At 44.7% G+C, this 20240-nt stretch overlaps 2 long non-coding RNA genes across 3 annotated transcripts in view; one reads left to right on the top strand and one right to left on the bottom strand.

The window, feature by feature from the left end:
• The window catches only part of LOC109284680 (uncharacterized), a 421234-nt gene that overhangs the window by 370936 nt on the left and 30058 nt on the right, over window positions 1-20240 (top strand). The gene's annotated exons all lie outside the window — the stretch shown is intronic.
• The window catches only part of LOC132243556 (uncharacterized), a 57308-nt gene continuing 49577 nt past the window's right edge, over window positions 12510-20240 (bottom strand). The window contains exon 3 of one of the 2 annotated variants that reach the window (XR_009455180.1): window positions 12510-16176. This is a non-coding gene — a long non-coding RNA (uncharacterized LOC132243556). The remainder of the gene's footprint in view (window positions 16177-20240) is intronic. The other variant, XR_009455181.1, reaches the window with a different exon arrangement.

Below are 20240 nucleotides of genomic sequence, written 5' to 3' on the forward strand. Positions count from 1 at the left end.
GGAGTGGAGCACAGAGCCTGGCTCCCCCTCCCCCACAGGCAGTATGGCTGGAGTGGAACCCACGGAGGGGGGGCGGACGCGGGCTGGTGGCAGTGGGCACGGGGCTCTCCACCCTGCTGCTGTCCCCCTGGGGCCTTTGTGGCCCAGCAGGCGGAACCTGGTGCGGCAGGATAAAACAAGGTGGGAGTCTCGGCGAGGCCACTGAGAGGCCCACGCTGCCATGATGAGGCGTCCCTGGCCTGCCCGGCAGCAGCAGGGGGCACAACTCTGCTTTGCTACATAGCACTCTCATGGTACATGGTGCCCTGTGCCTGATTGCCCTCCTCCTTCTATCCCAGCCCCTTGCAGGCAGGAACTCTGCCATCCTGCAAGGGGAAACCCACCATTTCCTGGGGGTTTTCCTTGGAAGGACAAAATCCATATTTTTCACCTTAAAATAAGAAAATGTTGCATTTTTCTGTGGAGAACGGAAAACCTAGCTCCCTGGTGATCACCCTTGACTGTGAGGGATCGCTGCTGCCGCCACTGTCACTTGAAATCCATCCTTCTGTAGAGCCAGCACAAGATCCATGTACTTCTTAGTTCACACTTAAGGTCTGTTTTGAGAACTAAGTGAGATGTAAATGGTGCACTGGTCTTCTACTGACACCTGGGTGACTGTTACTTATCCGGTTGTTCTTTGCCATGTCTTAACATAGGAACCAATTCTATTATCAAGAAGAAAATATGCATTTACTTAAGGGATGAAATTCCCAGTTTTAATGCAAAAACATCTATCTTCACTCACAACTAATTCTTTTTACTAATTCTTTTAAATTATCTGGGGATCTTCAGCAGTGCTCAGAAGACAGCAAATCCTGTGAAATGTTATATGGAACTGAATTCTTCCCAATTGTCTTATTTCCTAGTATATGTATTCTTTAATGAAACTTGCTCCAAAGAAATCCACTCAGTTCCATGTGTATCTGTGTTATTATCACATTTATCAGTGGCTTGTTCTTCCTTTTTCCATGTGAACATTGATTGTGCTGATGTGCTTTCCCAGTCCGAGAGTTCTTTTCATCCTTTCCATTCATATACTTGAGATAAATAATGAATAAAGCTGTGCATCCCCTTTGATATCTTCTATGTGAGGACCTCAAAGTATCTTTTGAATGCAAAGGTTGGCATTCCTTCCTATGCAGAAGGAAGCTTGTGAACCACTTACAATTATATTTCCGATAAATAGAACTTAAATTGGTTTTTGTTTTTGCCTTCTGCACAGGTGTAAATTTTTCCCAATAATGAATTTATCTTCATAACCCCTCTGTGATTTGAAGTAAAATTGTATCATTATCCCCATTTTACAGACGAGGAAACTGAGGCCCAGAGAAGTGAAGTAGATAGGCACCTAACCTCCCTTTAAAACTGTATCCCCTTTATAGATTCATAGATTCATAGATGTTAGGGTTGGAAGGGACCTCAATAGATCATCAAGTCTGACCCCCTGCATAGGCAGGAAAGAGTACTGGGTCTAGATGACCCCAGCTAGATGCCTATCTAACCTCCTCTTGAAGACCCCCAGGGTAGGGGAGAGCATCTCCTCCCTTGGGAGCCCATTCCAGACTTTGGCCACTCGAACTGTGAAGAAGTTCTTTTAAATCTGCTCTCTGCTAGCTTATGGCCATTATTTCTTGTAACCCCCAGGGGTGCCTTATTGAGTAAAGCCTCACCAATTCCCTTCTGTGCCCCCATGATGAACTTATAGGCAGCCACAAGGTCACCTCTCAACCTTCTCTTGCGGAGGCTGAAGAGGTCCAGGTGCCCTAGTCTCTCCTCATAGGGCTTGGCCTGCCAGCCCTTAACCATACGAGTGGCCCTTCTCTGGACCCTCTCCAGGTTAGCCACATCTCTCTTGAAGTGCAGCGCCCAAAATTGCACACAGTATTCCAACTGTGGTCTGACCAGCGCCCAATAGAGGGGAAGTATTACCTCCTTGGTTCTGTTCGTCATGCATCTGCTGATGCACGATAAAGTGCCATTAGCTTTTCTGATGACTTCGTCACACTGCCAACTCATGTTCATCTTGGTGTCCACTAGGACTCCAAGATCCCTTTCCACTTCCGTGCCTCCAAGCAGGTCATTTCCTAGGCAGTAGGTATGCTGGACATTTTTCCTCCCTAGGTGCAGCACTTTGCATTTCTCCTTGTTGAATTGCATTTTGTTGTTTTCCGCCCATATGTCCAACCTGTCCAGGTCTGCTTGCAGTTGTTCCCTGCCCTCCGGTGTGTCCACTTCTCCCCACAGTTTTGTGTCATCCACAAACTTGGACAGAGTACACTTCACTTCCTCGTCCAAGTTGCTGATGAAGACGTTGAAGAGTATCGGTCCAAGAACCGAGCCCTGCGGGACCCCACTGCCCCGCACACCCTTCCAGGTCGATACCAACCCATCCACTACGACTCTCTGGGTATGACCCTCTAGCCAATTCACCACCCACCGGACTGTGTAGTCATCCAAGTCACAGCCTCTTAACTTGTTCACCAGTATGAGGTGGGATACCGTATCAAAGGCCTTCCTGAAGTCTAAGTAAATGACGTCAACCCCTACTCCTGCGTCCAGGTGTTTTGTATCCTGGTCATAAAAAGAGACTAGATTAGTCAGGCATGATCTACCTGCTACGAACCCGTGCTGGTTTCCCCTCAGCATAATTTTTCCTGCCCGGGTCTCACAAATGTAAGCCTTGATAATCTTTTCAAAGACTTTGCCAAGGATGGAGGTGAGACTGACTGGCCTATAGTTGCCTGGGTCCTCCTTCCTCCCCTTCTTGAAAATGGGGACCACACTGGCCCTTTTCCAGTCCTGCGGGACCTGGCCCATGCGCCACGAGTGTTCAAATATTCCCGCCAGTGGCTCTGCAATGATGTCAACCGGTGCCTTCAGTACCCTCGGATGGAGCTCACCCGGGCCTGCTGACTTAAACGCAGCCAGTTCCTCCAAGTGCCTCTGCACCATCTCAGGGTCTACGCTTGTTAGTCTGGCACCCTGCTGCTGCCTCTCTACAATCCCAGTGAGAGCCTTGTCTTGCCCCTCGCTGAGGAACACTGAGGCAAAGAACTCATTGAGGAGTTCAGTCTTGTCCCCCCTGTCCGTCACCAATTGCTTATGCCCATTTAGTAGAGGTCCTATTCACAGATTGGGAACATCCTGATGTTCACCATGGGATCTGTTCAGGACAAGAGACCACTCTTCTGCTCCTCTCCACCAGTCTCCTGGCAGGCATGTAAGTAGAACCTTGAATGGGGAAATGCCTTATAGACCCAAGGCATCCCTTAGAAAATTCCAGCTCTTGGTTTTCACTCTTTCTTTGACTACAGAAAAATAACAGAGCAATGCTTCTGTTGGAAAGAACTCAGAAAGCCCAGAACAGGTCAGAATGCATTTACCACTATGGATTCCTATTTGAAATCTCTGGGTTAATCCTGTGAAACATGTTTGTTTACCTAACAGTGTTAACATTGTGATCATGAAAGGATCTTGAGGTCCCCCATTGTGTTGCAGCTGAAAATCACTGCTCTAGCCCAAAGTAACTTCACCAAGGTCATCCTCTGAGTGAATGGCAGGGCTGAGTATAGGTACTTGTGATTGATCCTCTGCTTTAAGCACATCATGTTCAAATAAGCTCCTTTTCCTTCTGGAGAAACAATACTGGTTGCCAGATATTTCCTTTAGAGATCTGGAAGGAAGCCACTTAATGCACTCTTCCAAGCTGCATCCTCCTGTGATCTGGTTAACTTGGCATTTAAATTTGGTCAGGAAGCCATACTGAATGACACCAAATACTGGTGTGAGAGAGGAAACCTTCCTGCTTTTACTTTCCTGCTTCAAACACTCCATAGACTTATTCCTGTTCTTAGCAATGTCAATGGGATATTACCAGTGACTTCAGCAGTAGATTCAGATTTGTATGGTATGTCAGAACCAGCAGGGAGAACCAGGACACAAAAGAAACAGTGAAAATGAAAGTAAGAACAACTAATGAGTTCAGTTGTGTAGGTGGCTTTGGCTTGCCATTTTGGATACTTCAAGTAAAACTGTTTTGACCTTGATGAACAATCACAGTTGTTCACTACCTTATTAATTTGGGTATGTGTTCCCCTTTCCTTCCTGCATCAGGAAACTGGAAACTGAAATGATGAAATGTTGCATAAAAATCATAGAAAGTTATAGAAGCATAGAAAAGGAGGTCTGGAACGGACCTCAGGAGGCCACCAAGTCCAGTCCCCTGAACTAGATATATACTTCAGAAACTGTTTTGGTTGTAATTCTGACCCAACTGGGAGCAGGAAATACTGGGCATGTCACCAAGTCTATTCCCGTGAGATTTCCAGCATGGTTTGGCAGACTTAAAAACCTCCACATTCCAAGGTTCTGGTGCTTGGCTCAGCCAGACACCTGCCTGAACCCTTTGAGATTGTTCTGTCCAAAGCGTTGTCTTAGCTCCTTCTTGCGCAGAATTTGGCCCACACTCGTGCTGCTCAGACCTGTTGATTAACTCACCCCTGATATATGGAGTTACAATTAGGCTTGTTGCAGTTGAGTCTCTTAGGCAGGGACTGGGTTACTTCTCTGACAGTCCTGGGCTCTCACCCTTAGCTAATTACTTTGATCCTTTACACTTTGTAAAAATCCTTACGACACAAAAAAAGTCTCCCCTGGCTTTAACCTTGTGACCTAGCTGGCCCTTGTAAAAGGAGGGGAGAAAAAACACACACATAGAAGCACAGACACAGGCACCAGCAAACACGCACAAATGCATGCACGCACACACACACAGACATACACACACCTATATACACATCCACGCAAACTGCCTAAAGCCTGTTCCTTTAATAGTTTCCTCCCAGGACTCCCACAAAAAGCCAAATAAAACCCCTTTTACAAGATAGCAGGGCTGCATGTAGTATCAACTTCATCAACAACAAGTTCTTTCTTCAGTTCATTTGTTTTTAACATACTTTTCCTCCAGATTTCACTTCTATAACTACTTCCCCCTCCCCTCCCCTTCCCTCTGGAGGCTTCTACGATCGCCTCTCTCACCTTCTCTACTGCCAGCAGCCTGATGAATAAAATAAGTGATTTCTCCATTCTGGAGCTGCTGTTCACAGGGAATATCATGTGCATGACCACCATATTTGGATGTGAAGCTCTGTTTTTATGAGTGAGGAATTTTTCTTTTTGGGACCTGGGAGAGGTAACAGTACCCTTAGGAGAGAAAAAAAAGGTATTGTAGAAAACTTTCAGCTAATTCAGCAGGCAGTAGATGTAGCAATGGAGCTTCAGAAGTTTTACTCTGAATAAACTGCCCCTTTGGTCTGGAAGTTGGCCTGGAAATCATTTGTAAAAGGTCTTTCTCCCAAAATATACAGCGCTTTCTGTGCTCAGCCAAATATTACATACTATGAGGTGCAAAGACAAATTAAGACAGAGTTCATGAAACCTAGGCTAGGGAATCCAAGTCTGAGGGGTCCCAGAAGAGGAGTGATCTTTCAATGAGAGATCAAGGATCTACCCATCAGTGAGAAGAAGAAGACGACCAAGATCAAGAAGGCTCTCAGAAAGGAGTGGCTGGGGATAGAGAGTTGATGTGTTGTTCAAGGGAAAGGACTGGGAGGAAGATCAATGCATGTACAGGAAATTGTTTTATGGAAAAGACTATGGGATTGGACTGGCATTTGGTAAGAGAGAGAGGGACTGAATTCTATGGTAGCTGCAGATTCTCATCCATGGGAGGGAATAATCCAGTTTATGGCATCCTCCTCCTGATTCCTGGTTATATACAAAGGGAACTCAAATTGGAAAACTCTCATAAAGAGAAAAAATTTACTCTTTCAAGGGCAGCCTGGATTTTCCAAGCTGATTACAACATGAAATATTCTTCTGATGGGGATTTGGTGGATGCTGTATGTAGTAAAGAAGAATAAATGTTCTTCCTTTTTTCCACAGCAAAGAAGTTATAATGGAATCCAGCTTGGAATCCTTATGTGCCACAGGTAATATGTATACTGGAGAGGCTATAATATTTAGAAAGGATAGCAAAGAGAGCCTATGTAAACACAAGCAGAGTTAGCTGGGAATTTTTCTACTAACCATTCTTCATCAGAATGGTTTCTCAGGTTCCAGGTAAAACTTTGGAGAGGGAAAATCCTACATCTTTCCTAGAATAGTTGGGATGCAGGATACACAACTTCAAGTCCATACTTTGAAATGAGGCACAGCAGGACTGGACCCTGGGTCTCCTATATCCCAGATGAGTATTATAACCACATAGGTATTAGCTGTTTTTTCAGAGTATTTTTTTTTAATTCCAACATTCAAAAAGAAAAAGCAGGCAAGCTATTTCTTATGACAGGTGAGTCAAAGGCTTTACAGCATGTTTTCTAGGTAAATGTTATGCCCAGCCAGGTTCCTCACGCTTTGGTCTGTATGCTATTTCACATACTAGACATTAGGTGTGTGTGAAATGGACCATATTCGATTCGGATATGGATTAGGCCTGAATCGGGGACAGTGATTTGATTCGTTGATTTGGATCACTGTCCTGATTCGATTTGGCTGAATCCAAATCTGAAGATTTGAAGCTGATTCAGAGAATCAGCGATTCAGAAACAGACACAGCTTTAAAAGTTTTTTCTACATATCTTGAGGTACAAGGCGCAGCTTGTGAACGCTGTAGTGCTGGGGTGCATGGAGCATCCCACAGCAGCATAGGGGGCCCCCTGCGTTCTTGGTGACAAACCTGGAAGCGGGCCAGAAGTACTTCTGGTCTACTTCCGGGTCTGCCACCAAGCTCATGGGGGGAGTCGGGGGAAGGGGCATGCTTCCCCAGCTCGATGACTGGCCTTGGGGGGACCCCGGGTGCCAACCCACACCCAGGAGGCACCAGTCGCCAAGCTGAGGGGGCGGGGAGGGGGACCCCCACGTGCTCCCCAGCAGACCCAGAAGTGGACCGGAAGTGCTTCTGATCCATTTCTGGGTCTGCTGCCGGGCACGTGGGGGGCCCCACCATGCTTCTGTGGGACGCCGCCCCAGCATCGCAGTATTCACAAGCCACCTGGTACCTTGAGGTATGTAGAAAAAACATTTAAAGCTGTGTCTACGTCCAAATCATTGAATCTCTCTGAATTGATTCAGAGGATTCTAATTCAATCAGCGAGATTAAAGGATCTCCTGATTCGATTGGGATTCAGAGATTCAGCTGCTGAATCGGGCCGAATCTCTGCCGAATTGAATCAGCGACTGAAGCTTTGCACAGCCCTACTAGACATCTAAAACTATGTGCCGCCTTAACCATTAAGTATGGGATCCTTCAGGAGAATGATCAGATTCCACTGAGAGGTACATAGCTCTCCCATTCTCTTAATGAGCCTTATATACCTCCAGAGTATTTAATCACTGAACAGTGATTTGCCACTGACAGCCAATATGAAATGCCAGATGCTGAGGCATGTGTAAACTCCCAAGTATCAACTCTCTGACAGCTTCACATTATGGGCTTTTATCATCTTGTGATTGAAACTGTGCAGAGGAGAAAGGGAGGAAGGACCTACCTAGCCTTGTGTGCTGTTCACAATCAGTGCTGGTGTGCCTTAACCATACTAAATAAATGAGCTGCTTATACTTTGGATGGACCTTTGATTGGATAGAGGGCACAGGGAATTGCCTTGGGAATCTTCTTTCAAAAAGCCTTTCTTTGGTGGAGACAGTAATCTACATAGTTTGAGCTATCTTAGGCAGTCCATTTTCTGTGTTCCCTCCTATATAGACTATAGCACAATGGTGTCCCAATCCTTGATTGGGGTACCCAGAAGGTAGTGTAAAAGAAATAATAAATAAACCAAGTGATTCCAACCCCACACTGAGAAGGATGCCTTTTAGGCTGTCATATTCCCTTTTCAAGTTAGGAGGTTTTTTGTCTTGACATTCAAATTTCCTAGGACTGTGGTTTTCCTCCATTTTTTTCTTGTATCAGTTAACCCTATGAAGGAAGTCTGAGTGGAGTTGTTTCAAAGTTTAGTCTCCATAAAGCAATGACCATGCTAAGGCCTGATCAAGTCAGAAATCCAGCAGAGGGCTCACAGATAGCTCCTTTCCCTAAGTCTCCTGCTTGTACTAAAGTACTGGGGCAGCTCTCAACAATTCTGAAGGAACAAAGCATGCAAGGCAGTAAAATGAGGCAATTAAACCTATAAAACCATGGTTTACAAGGGAATTTATAGTGTCAGAAGCTTTTTATAGCTTTTTTAGATTAGTTTAAATAAAAAAGAGGGGGAGAGAGAAAGAGAGGACCTGAAACTTGAGGAGACTTAAAAGTTCAGAGAGAGGCTTTTAGGAAACACACTGGGGTAATAATTAGAGGCACATTTTCCATTTCATTGTCTCTGTAAATTGAAATTAAAAAAATACATCCAAAAAACCCCAAACAATTGGCAGCTGATATACATTTGCCTCCTTCCTCCCTGCCCCACCCCTCCCACTTTCTTTCTCTTTGTCATTCTTTTGTTTTCTGATCGTGTGAGGGTAGGTTACTGCCTGAACAATGGGGCACTAAACAGAGAGAGAACACACCTAATGACACAAACTGTGTTTTTACTCTGTTAAGCTACTAGTATGGCTTGTGTTGTGTTCTGTAACTGAGCAGGCTCACATTCAAGACAGGAAATGAAGCCAGTTGCTGATTAAGGCAGAACTGGTCAGATCAGACAATCTGGGCCCCATGTTTCAAAGGAATCATCACATTTTGCAGTTGCTCCAGCTTCTTTCCCCAGTCTTTCTCTGACATATATGCACATGTGTGCAAGCATGCATGTGTGCACACAAACACACATAATAAACAGACTAGCCTAGGAGCTACTTGCATGTAGTTGATCCAGTCTGTGTTTAGATACTCTCTTTCCCTAGACAGATTTGAGAAAGGAAGATAATGTAGAACATTTTAGTCCTTCAAAATCCTACCTGCATTTTAATGCGAGCAAATTTTAGTTTGGCGACTGGCTTTCTCCTTGTCAGAAGAATTATTTCTAATTAGGCACTACCCAGCAAGGTGCCTGCAAAACAACATCTTCAGTATTTTATTTAATGAGGTTCTTTTGTTGCCTTCTTTCTTTTTGGAAAAAAGAGAAAATTTATGTCATTTCTAAAACTGAATTTGTATTTAAAAAGTTGTCTTCTTTAGAAATCATCTCTTGATCTTGTTCTTTAACAGCACTGGCAGTGGTTTTGCTCCATAGATATTACTTTGTGTCAGCTGCACATGTCATTCTGTGCTCCTCTAAATGTATGGAGAAAAATCCTAAAGCAAAATCTGGAGTAACCATTTTATCTGCCTTTACATTCCTCTTTGAAATGCAGATGGCAGGGGGTGCAAGCACTGCTGGAGCAGACCGACAGGCTGCAGGGGGAAGAAGTGTGTGGGAGGGGGAGCTGAGGGCAATGGGGCTGCCTGCCATCCCCAGCTGCCTGTGCTCTTGCCACTGCTTTCCCCACTGTAGCAATGAGGAAGACTTTAAGACAACCTTCCAATGATTAGATTCTATACCTGGAAAATTCTAACAAATGTTTACACATTTTAATACATTTTTCATATATACAATCAGGGATCATCTTAAATTCAAAGTCATCTTGGATTTGAGTAAATAATATATGTTACATCATCCTCTACCTCTCCCTCTGACTCAGAGACTGTCTTTTGAATCGGTGTACATACTGTATTTAGCACAATGGGGTCTAGATCCTAAGTGGCTAATACCGTAATACAAATAATAATAAATGTTATGTCAAACAAATTTCTGCACCAAATCACACAGTTCAACTGTTAACAACTGCTCATCTTCCTAATACAAGAATGTTTACATAAATCTACCCTGTGTTCTAAGATTGTGTGCATACATTCAAGTAATCTGTGAGAATTCTCCCAGGTTTTTTCTTTTGATAAAACGACTTACCCTCAGTTGTATGTACAGACATTCAAATGCTGAGGCCTTGAAGAGTGGAGAGCTTGCAGTGCAAAGGGGCCCCCATGCACATATTTCAGTAAGCTCTGCAGGCTCCCTTAGTCGGCCTGGGAACAGATAACAGATTGGCTGACCCTGGCTGCCCGTAGTCAACCTGTATTTCCTTTCAGCACAACATGGGAATTGTTAAGGGGATGTGTTCTGCTCCCTGCTAGAACAGCAGAGTCTAGTGAGTGACACATTGTCTCCCTGGGCAGGGAAGGAAGGGGAGACAGGGGGATAAAGGATGCTGGATGACCATGTTCTCTTCTGACAGAAGCCACAGCATGGAGACTCATTTAGTGTCCTAGGTGAAACTCTCCTGAGAGTGATATAACCCTGGTTGTTGCCAAGTTCTTTTTCTCATGGAGCAGCCATTATTCAGGGTGTGCAAAATGGGCTGTATTCAATTTGGATTCGGATTCGGCCCAAATCAGGAATAGTGATTTGATTTGTTGGGGTGGATAGAGTCTTACAGGAGCTTGGGGGGCCCCTGCATGATCAGCGGCAAACCTGTAAGTGGACCAGAAGTACTTCTGGTCCGCTTCCAGGTCCATCAGGGAGTGCACAGGGGGGCCCCTCCACACCTCTCCCTGGCTCAGTGATTAGCTATGGGGGGACCTTGGGTGCCACCACCGAACCAGGACACACCAGTCACCAAGCCAGGGGGTGCAGGGTTACCCCCCTACGTGCTCTCTGGTGGACCCGGAAGTGGACTGGAAGTGCTTCTGGTCCACTTACGGGTCTGCTACTGAGTGCCCTGGGGAGTCTCCTGTGCTCCTGTGGGACGCTCCATCCACCCCAGCATTGCAGCATTCACGAGCCACCTGCTACCTTGAGGTATGTAGAAAAAACATTTAAAGCTGTGTCTATGTCTGAATCTCTGAGTCTTTCCAAATGTCTCTGAATTGATTCAGAGGTTTCTGATTCAATTCATAGAGATTAAAGGGTCTCTTGATTCAGTTTGGATTCACAGATTTGGCTACCGAATTAGGCTGCATTTCAGCTGAATCGAATCAGGGACCGAAGCTTCGCACAGCCCTAACCATTATAATTTTAGGAGAAAAATCCTGAATATCTGTACACTCATGGTTTCTCCTGAGAGAGCAACAACTCTCCCAGGGGAGACTGAATGTAGCACAAGGCCTAAGTCAATACTTCATAAAGGACCCAACCTCTTAAACTTAACAACAAAATGGGAAACAGTTTCAAACTGTGACCAGTACAGACCAGTTTTCCTGGGGATATTCTGGACATTCATCTTCCAAATTGCCTCTCACTCTAGTGTTACAATCAATCACCTCTGGTCTTATTTTATGAGGTGAATATAATCCATAATATCCCATAATAATATCATCCTGACAATCTTAGTTGACCAATCCATTTTGTAACGCATGTACTGTATTGAAATCTAAACACAGCAGAACATAGTGACTGGTAGAAACAGACAAAGAATTCATTACAGAGAGTAATTATGAATTTAGCTCTCATTTCAGTTAGCAATGTATCCATGAGCTGACCTTGATTTCTCACAAATGGAAACATTATGCATAAGCATTAGCTGAATAGTCTGGATGGATAATCTTCAGATGAAGGGGTTCTTTCCAAGCATCATCTTCAAGTATCCACAATTACTGTTGTAAATTTTATCACCTAAAAATCACATGGCATTTTTTCTCCTTTCTGGTTAGATGTCTTAAGTGTTTTAAATAGAAGAATGGCAAATAGTGGTGAACACAGTTTCTCATATAAATATACAAACTGAGCTACAATAAGTGAAGCATTTGGAAATTTTTAGCATCTTTAAAAATGTGTAGTGGACAGCTAAATTTAAATAAGGGGAAAATAGGGAGGGAAAACATCATTAAAATGTTGCCCATTTCCCACTGAAATTTCAATATTTTTGACATTTTCCCACCAGTTCTGTTCACAAGCAAGCCAACAGTGGGACAGACAATGAACCTCTGTACTACCTTAGCAAGTGGCTGCGTATTGACTTATCTCCTTATGTGAACAATAAGAAATAAACTGTCTCACCCTTTATGATTTCCCAAATCATTGTCAGGAGGACTTAGAAATTTTATTTATGAAAATATTAAGGGATCAGTTTCCTTTTGTTCTTTATCCAGAAGTAGTAGCTAGTTTATGTTATTTGAATCAGTAAGCTATTTCAGACTGTAATCCATTCAGGATCATTCTGGCATGAAGTACCTCCTGCTGGTTTTTTATGTAAATATTTTAAAATTCTTAAGGATTCCAAAGGAAAACTCATTAACTATCCAGGAAATTCCTTGTTCTTTTCAAATGAGAGTTGATTTTGATCTACCAAGGATCCTGGTGTAGCCTGGGTACACCCAGGGGTGTGCCCTGTCCACAAGTGGAAGGGGTAGGGTGGTCAGGCAAGACTGCTGTGAGAGGGGCCTGCCACTGGGGAGCCGTTCCCTCTTTTCTCTATAGAGCCAGGCTGGGGCAAAGCACTTAACTATATATAAATTTATTGCTATACAAAAATAAATACAAATAAAAGACATTAAATATTTACAGTACAATTGCAATGTGACACCATATACAATAACCTGCAATCAACACATTGCACCACTTTGAGGGACTGCAAAACCAAGATCAGGTAACTGGGAACTCAGTACACGTGATCCACAGTGTAGGCAATAATTAACCCCCCTGCACAGATAAACATTAACCCCCTGGAACAGGTAAGTCAAGGCATCAACACAATAAATGCATATACGCATCAACTCAGATAAACCCAGGTAAGTTGAGGTAGCATTGCAATAGATGTACACAAGCAACAATACTGGTAAGTTGAGATAATAGGCAGTAAACATATATGGGTAATAAAGACAGGTAAACCTATATAAACCCCTTTAAGGAGTACCCATAACTATATTAACATTTACAGTATGAAGCAAACATCAATCACAAACAATGGGGTGCATTCAGCACCCCATGGGGTGTTCCCTGGAGCCCCTTCCCTTTAGGGTCCCGGGATGTGGACAATGGAGGAGGGTGGAGGCTGTAGACACTCCTCTCCCAAGCCTGGCTCCCCTGTGGGACCCACTTCCTCAGCAACTCATGCTCCTGCTCTGAAGCAGACAAAGCGCATCCCCTGGTGGCCAGTCCCACAAGGGCCTCTCTCCTGAGGTGCCTCTGGCTCCTCTTGATGGCCTGGTGCCTCGCACTGGGCACCCAGGGCACTCCTACAGGAGCTGAACCCTTACTGGCTCCAGTTCCTCGGCCTCACGCCAGGGATCTTTCCCTTTCCCAGACCCTGATCTGGGCACCGGGGCTCTTTTAGTTTAATGCTGAACCACATTGACAGGCTCTGGTTACCCGGCCTAGAGCCAGGGCTTAGGCAGGGTCTCAATGACAGTCTTCTCCAGAGCTCCTCTCTCCTCGCTGTCCCTCGCCGTGTCTGCCTCCAGCATGCTGAGCACGCTCTCCTTTTAAATGCTTCAGAGGCAGTCTGGCGGACCAGCTGTGCTGCAGTCCACAGTCCAGTTGGGGAGCTCCTCTCCCCCCACCTTGGGAAGGGGGTGGTTCCCGCTTTCCGCCAGCTTGTTCCTGATTGGTGAATTGGCTCCACCAATCAGAATTGAGTAGTCTCGAGCCCCTGGACACGGAGCTCGATTGGGTAAGTCTGTCACACTGGTTTATTACTTCCATTCCGAGTGGCCTGAAGTGTTCTCATGTGATTTACTCCCAAATCGTGTGACCTTCTCTAAAGTTCTAACTTCCATAAAGGAGACAGAGATGAGTAGCTCTGTAAGAATAGCTGTGCTCATTTTCATTGCTACAACAGTTTGTTTCATGTACAAATAGCCTCAGTGTTCAGACCATGTGGAATCTGTTTTTTTTGGTCCAACATTCATTAAAAAGAAAAAGATGGTAAAATATTAGTTTAAAATGAGTAACCACAAGAATTACATTGCTTCTTGGAAAGCCTTATTGGCATATCATACTAGTGGTTTATTTGTGAAGCATAGTGATACTATAGATGTTACTATAAAAAGAAACTCAATTTTTTTTCTTCATGTAGATAACTTCTTCATATCAAGATTTAGACTTGTTGGTATAACAGTCTGGAGAAGCCTAATATTGTAGCTATGTTGTTTTGGATGAACAGGTATGTCTTTTGGCTAATACATGCAAAAAAAGGCTGTAATCATTCATAGTCATTTGAGATGTCACAGTACTGTTTGCCAAGGTAAGATTATTAAACATCAAGATATTAGCTAGATTCCAATTTAGCTAATTTAATTCTCTACCTAAATTGCTCAGAGATCCAGTAAGAGAACTTATCCTTCAGTTATTTAAAATCTTACAATAAATAATGCTTACATATTAGGCCTGTGTGAAGCGGCTAGTATTTGCTTTGGATTCAGATTCAGCCAATTCAGGGGACAGTGATTTGATTCGGTGATTCAAATCACTGTCCCAATTTGAATCACTGTCCCAATTCAATTCAGCCAAATCTGATTCAGGTCTCTGAATCAGCCAGGCCATGCCTGTCCCCCACCCCTCTCCCAGCCCGGCAATGGCTACCCCAGCTCCTGGCACTTGGAAAAAATAAAAGCCCCAGCTCAGTGGGTGCTGCTGGATTGGGGGGGGGGGATTCCTGCTGCCCCCCATTACCCCCTACTGCATGGGGGGCTCTGCATGAGCCCCCCAACTCCCCCCTCGCTCCCTCAGGCCCCCCACAGGTGCCCTGCCCCAGCCAGCTCTAGCCCTTTAAGAAAAAAAAATGAAAAAAAACCTGGACTCACCACTCCTGCCAGTTGGGGGAGAGGGGGTTATCCCCACTGCCCCAAGCCATGTGGGGGGCTCTGCATGAGTCCTCAAAGCCCCAAGGCCACTGCAGGAGCGGTGAGTCCCAGGGATTTTCTTGACTTTTTTCCCCTTCCCTGCTGCAGCCACCAGGGACTGCCCAAATCATCAAAGCTCTCTGAATCTTTTCTGAAGATTTGGAGAGCTTTGAATCAATTCAGACCTTAGATTGGTCCCCTGATTCGATTCGGATTCGAAGATTCAGCCACCAAATCAGGCCGAATCTCCTCTGAATCGAATCACCAACCAAAGCTTTGTGCAGCCCTATTACATACCACTGGGCAGGCACAGATCTCAAAGTCCTACAATTGATTCTCATAATAAACTTGCTTTGACTGAGTGAATCTGAAGGCTAAATTTTCTTCTGCACCACCCCCCCCCCCCCCAACCGCCCTCTCCCCCCGGCTCTCCATCCAGAGAGAGGCTGTGGTCTCACCATTGAAAGTTGGTATTGGTTGGTTACAAAGGTTAAAATTTGTCATTTTTTAGTACTAACTTAATCTGGATTCCTAGATGAGATTTGCCTAGGATGGTCTGAAAATGAAAAGGGAGAGAGTCAGTGGATTCAACCCTCTGAGAGAAGCATCTTATTATTTTAGTGCACATGGACTAAGCAGAACAACCTTGAATAGATTTTCTGCCCCCTTAGAACAGAGTCCACCTACAATCCTGTTTGTGATACCCTCTATGGACCTGGGAGAGCCCCCCTAAAGTCTATGTCAGACTTCTCATTGAGTTCAAGGGAGCTGGATCTGGTCCCCTGTCATCTAGAATAGGAATATTAGCAACAATTGTTTAAGGTTGTTAGATGCCTGAATTTTCTAGTGCATTTAGAATGTCATGTCTCATTGAGATCTAGTGCAAGAACATCCCCTGCCAAGCAACCAAGAATAGGGAGTCTTGCACAATCAGATCCAGGTTCCAGCCAGCAGAAAAAGAAATATATATGATGCACCAGCCCTGGGGAGGAGAAGATGGATTAGAAGAAGTGGGTCAGCAAACGGCAGTGTTAATTGCATTAATATAAACCCAAACGTGGCACACAGCTGTGACTTGATTTCCGTTCGACCATCAGAAACACAATTGCAGGGGAGCTAGTGGAGACCCCCTTGAAGCGCCTTGCATTTCTGTATTGCTGTCCTGAATTCTCTGTCACGCATACCAAAGGGATATTTCCCTTTCTTGATTGCCTCTGTTTATTTTTCTTCTTCTTCTCAGACCATTTTTCTTGAGGCATATGCTCAGCAAGTGAAATCTGATGAGAAATAAAACTTCAAACCTCTTTCCTTATTCTGCCAACCTCCTGTAGAGGAAAATTAGCATAATTCAATAAACCCAGATTTGGAAGCCACTTCTTTTTACTCTCCTGCCATGCACACAGTGACAGTATGAGCTGTTTTATTGCAACTCTTTTTATTTAATTTATTTATTCTGAATGAGGATCTAATGGAAGTAAAAGGAATCCACAAAAAATCAATTTCAGGCCTTTGTTCCTCATTCATTTTTGAGGAGGTTGTGGGGGAGGGAGGGGGGGTGAGAAGGGGAATTTGAATGCAAGGCTTTCCCAAACCAAGTCAAGTGAAATTCAGATGCGACTGTGAGCTCTTCTCAAATGAAAAACATATAGACTTGTTGCAAGCAGCACATCAGGAGAGTAGGGCTGTGAGAAGGGTGGTGATTCGATTCATAGGAGATTCGACCCGATTTGGTAGCTGAATCTCTGAATCAAATCAGGGGACTAATTAAAAGGTCCAAATTGATTCTGAAGATTTGGAGAGCTTTGAAAAGATTTGGCGAGCTTTGATAATTTGGGCAGTCCCCGGTGGCTGCAGGAGACAGCTGCAGCCAACTCTGAACTGTTAAGTACTAGGGGCGGGGGAGGGCGGCTGGGAGAGGGGACCATGGGGGGACCCCTGCCAGCCCCCCCTGGCCACCCTGCTCCCCCAGGCCCCCCACCCCTGCCCACTTCCCCAGTCCCCCCCATGGCTGCCCCCACCCACCCTAGCTCCTGGTTCTTTAAAGAAAAGCCCTGGTGCTCACTGGGTGCTGCCAGGTGGGGGGAGGCAATCCCTGCTGCCCCACACTGCATGGGGGGCTCTGCTATGATCCCCCCAACCCCTCCCCTCACTCCCCCAGCCCCCCCAATGGGTGCCCTGTCCAGGCCAGCTCCAGCCCTTTAAGAAAATAAAAGCTGAGAAAAGCCACAGGACTCACTGCTCCTGCAGCAGCCTTGGGGCTTTGGGGGCTCATTCACAGCCCCCCATGTGGTACAGGGAAGCAGGAGGCAGTGGGGATCACCCCCCAGCTGGCAGGAGCAGTCAGTCCCTGTTTTTTTGGGGGTCTTTTTTTTCTTAAAGGTCTGGAGCTGGCCCAGGCTAGGCACCCATGGGGGGGCTGTGGGAGCAGGGTGGGGGGCCAGGGGGCTCAAGCAGAGCCCACCATGCAGCGTGGGGCAGTGGTGGGCAGCAGGGATCTCCCCCCGCCTGGCAGCACCTGCTGAGTCGGGGCTTTTTTTTTTTAAGTGCTGGGAGCTGGGGTGGGCAGGGCAGCCACTGACTGGCTAGGAGAGCGGGCAGGGGATGGATCCGACTGATTTGGAGATTTGGCTGAATCAAATCGGGACAGTGATTCGAATCACTAAATCGAATCAGCTGAATTCAAAGCGAATATTAGCTGCTTCGCGCAGGTCTACAGTAGAGCAGTAAGAGCTCTGAGTATAGTGAGTGGTATTTTTCTCTATAGGCTTGTTAAAGAAGCCAACATTTTGTGACCATGGTAAAGAACAGATGATGAATAGAACAAAGGAGCAGAGTTCTTTTTCTGTCCTAAGTGCACTGAGAAGGGAGGAACTGAAACCTTCATTAGAAATGTTCTCAAATATTTGGATCATTCATGAATTGAATTCTGTAGTTAAAATATATGAATCTGGAAGCCACGTATATATCTATATCTAGATATAAATATAGATATAGATATATAGATATATAGATCGATATAGAGATATAGATATATACATGTATATCTATCCATCTATAGATATCTGTCTGTGTGTCTTTGTATATTTATACATGGAGCAAGGCAGGAGTGGTGTTGGAGCTCCCCCTGCCCCCAAGTCAGCCAAGGGCAGTGGTGGGCAGATCCCCACTTCCTGAACCTGCTCCCTGCCTGGCCCCCCAAAATTGTTCCCCACCACCCCAGGAGTTCCAGTTGTGCCTTGCTCCCCATGATCTGAGCACACATCCTGCCCAGACTCCATAGAGGACCCAGGTATTCAGGGCCATGGGGAACTGGAGCCTCTGACATGTGAGCCACACAGTGGGAGGGGGCTGCAACCACACCACTGCACCTGCCAGATCTGCCTTCATATGTGTGTATATATATATATATATGTATGGCTCACATACACACACATATATAGTAAAAGACAGACCTTTAAGAACAAACTCAGATCTGATGCAAATACACACAGTTCCATTGGGCCAAGGACTTGAATAACATTTAGTTCAGTCATTTGTTTTTCAGTTCTGCAAAAGATATGGGCATTTTCAAGTTATTTTATACAACTCCTTTTCTTATTCCAAAGAAGCACGTAAGGTAAACAGTAAGCAAAAACTCAATAATTGGCTTCAATAGAATCATTTACAAGAAAGTTACAATTAAGCACAATTGTGTTTTTTACCTCTGCAAATATACCACACTGCAGTCATATGATGACATATCAATCTAAAATCAATATAAAAACCTGTTAAAATGTGTTTTTTTTTCTTTGTCTAACAAGGTACATAGCAGACTATAGTACATCAGAGGCTCTCTCTCTCTCTATATATATATATATGGAACAAGATGAGGGTCGGAGCTGAGGCTCTGAATCCAAACAGCATTAATTTGAAGGTGCTGCTTGAGAAATGGCAGTGAGTGAAAGGAGTGGGAAAGAGATATGGTAGTTTTTACCCTCATTTCTGGGAGCTGCCTATTCAGTTTGCCTGGTTCAAATACAGCTTTGGCCTCCTCACTGTGACTTCTAACTAGGGTGCCAAATGTGATGCTGCTTTATGAGGTGCAGACACTTGTCTGGTAAAGAACCAAATTCAGAATTACCAGCTTATTTTATGTGGGTCACCAAAGAACTAAAAGCTACTTACTGAAATTAAGCAAAAAAGGGCCTACATCAAGATCCAAACCCAGAGAGAGCGATAGAAGCATAGCATTATTTTTGTTAATTGTAATGATCATTTTTGGTGAGCATTGGGGATCATCTGGCATCCTTTGATTCATCTCGCATCACTAATCTTCTGCGTTACTCTATACTTTAAATAACATCTAATGGACCAGAATATACAAAACAATCAATGTTTCTCAAGCACTCCAGTCATCATCAGGCCAAATCCATGGCTCATTTAAATTAATGTCACCAATATACAACTAGCTAAGTACCTGGCTCTTTACCCTTCTTATGGAGAAGATTTGCAGCCAACAAATAGCTTTAGTCTATGCACAAAACTGCCATTGACACCATGAGAACATGAAGCCAAGATGCAAACAATATTGTGTCACCACATAGGGTGGAGTGAGACTGTGGCTTAAACCTGAGCCCAGGCCTGTTAGGGTTCACCAAACCAAACCTTAGAGAAGAGGGCCTTCCTATCCTTCTCTAACTCCTGCTTTGAGCACATTCGAATCAATTAAGGAAAATTTGCTCATAAATCATCTCCTGTCCCTTCCCTGTCATTTTACAACTCCCAACACTCAGAGAACCCTTTGCAGGAGATCCAGGTTATATTGGCAGGCTGAAAAGCTGAGTGTCTATTCACGTGCTGTTCCCTGAAGTCCCACAGGTGAGATTGATCTTGGATTGCATGCCTGAATAAAGACATATACCTGGCTGAGCTGAATGCCTAGCAGTTTGTCTCCTGTTCTCTGTGGCAGCTGCAGCTGTTACCAATCTCTGGCTACAGACTCGGGGTGGCCAGGAGAGTACGTGGTTGGCCTGAGAGCCTGGCGGTCTGTCTCTGCCTTGCTCTTTCTCTCTCTCTCTTTCATTTTGTTGGCTCCATATATTATATCAAGTATCTTTAAAGAGCACAATTTGAATGATGGGGCTTATAATTCCATCTCGGGAGTTCTGATGACTGGAGCTTGGTTCTTGTGGTTTATGATGTCACCAGAACCCATCGATGGAATCGTAGTCCCATAATTCACAGTTGCCCTGTTATTTATTCTACACAATAAATGGCTGCAGTTTAATCACCAGAGTAAATTGCTGAAACGTCTTTGTGGAAACTATAATGTAACTGTAGCAGTATCTAAGGCAATAGTGATTCAGCCAAGATGGCTAATGCAGCCCAAGAACCAGTAATGCTATTAGCA

Source organism: Alligator mississippiensis, chromosome 10 (genome assembly GCF_030867095.1).
Source record: "Alligator mississippiensis isolate rAllMis1 chromosome 10, rAllMis1, whole genome shotgun sequence".
NCBI lineage: Eukaryota > Metazoa > Chordata > Crocodylia > Alligatoridae > Alligator > Alligator mississippiensis.